Genomic DNA, 1,582 nt, shown 5'->3' on the forward strand with positions numbered 1-1,582 from the left:
AAGTTGGGTTTCAAAGATTTGTTTTTGTAATATACTATAAGCGCATGCATTATTACAAACCTCTGATAATTTTCAAAATAATATTATGAACAAAATCTTTGGAAGCATGCCACACCAGAGATTGTTGGGCTTAATATATATCACCTGGAATATCTTTTAATATGTGTCCATTAACTTGCAGTTCTCAAAACCCAAATCGATAATCACAACTGTGGATGATGCTCAAGGGTGATACTGAAAGTGGGACTAGGATTTTAGAGCTGAGCTTGAACTCTAAAAGGAAATGCAAGCATGGTGTATTTCAAATTAGGTAAACAAAACAAAATAGGATTCATTTCTTGTTTCTATTTTTATTCAATAGAACAATTATAAATTTTTAATGTTTTTATTTATTTTTGAGTGACAGAGAGAGCATAAATGGAGGAGGAGAGAGAGAGAAAGGGAGACACAGAATCTGACACAGACTCCAGGCTCTGAGCTGTCAGCACAGAGCCCAATGATGGGCTTGAACTCACACACTGTGAGATCATGACCTTAGCCAAAGTCGGACGCCCAACCAACCAAGCTACTCAGGTGCCCCTCAATAGAACAATTATAAATGGAGATGTAATGCTATTATTAAAGCCAAATGCAAGTATGCAGTTTCTAGATATTTTTCTAACATTCACATAATAATTTAAATTTACATACTGAACATATGAAAACACTTAGTATGTTTCCATATAATTTTATATAAAATATATGACAAACAAATGTATTTACATTTAGTTTCCTCTTTAGGAATATCTTGTTTCGGGCCTAGTTTTCTACTTTTCAATCTGTTGGAATACAAAATTATTTACCATTGGTGGGTGGTTTTATCAAGTGATTTCAGAACTCCAGTCAGAAAAGAACAGAAGCCATAAATATCCAGTATGTCAGTCATTGCAGAAACAACTGTTAACACATTTTATAATATGGACTTTTCATTATTCTTACATCTTATGTTATAACATATTGTTATGTTCCTTCTTAGAGGCTCACTATAAAACTAGTACACTTTGAAGTATGTTTGAAAAACAGAAAAATCAAATTTGAATACCTCCATTTAATTAGGATTAGAATTTTTATAAAGCATGGAATCAATCTTCATAATTAAAATGTTTTCTGTAAAAATAAGTGGTTAAATGTTTAATTGTTTTCAGTTAGGACAAGACTTTAGTTATATACAATATATATAGTATATGAACATATATACCACAATATTAAAACACAAACATAGTGGCGCCTAAGTGCCTCAGTTGGATAAGTGGCTGACTCTTGATTTTGAATAAGGTCATGATCTTGCGGTTTGTGAGATCAAGCCTAGCTTCAGGCTCAGCACGGACAGTGCAGGGCCTGCTTGGGATTCTCTCTCTGCCTGTCCTTCACTTGCTCACTCTCTCTCTCTCTCACAAAAATATATAAATGAACATTAAAAAAAATATTAAAGTATATAGCTATAGAAATGTGATCTCTTATATTGGTTATTAATAATCTCTCCATTAATATAAATAGATATGAATATATATACACACACATATATATAAAGCTTCCATTCAAA

The 1,582-nt window shown here is 32.1% G+C and overlaps 1 protein-coding gene across 1 annotated transcript in view; it reads right to left on the reverse strand.

Moving 5' to 3' along the window:
- LOC144224336 (protein diaphanous homolog 2-like) overlaps positions 1 to 1,582 on the reverse strand; it is a gene marked incomplete at both ends in the record, with an annotated part of 77,857 nt that overhangs the window by 24,887 nt on the left and 51,388 nt on the right. The window lies entirely within an intron of this gene.

The sequence above is a fragment of the Crocuta crocuta genome, unplaced genomic scaffold (assembly GCF_008692635.1).
Source record: "Crocuta crocuta isolate KB4526 unplaced genomic scaffold, BGI_CrCroc_1.0 scaffold1749, whole genome shotgun sequence".
NCBI lineage: Eukaryota > Metazoa > Chordata > Mammalia > Carnivora > Hyaenidae > Crocuta > Crocuta crocuta.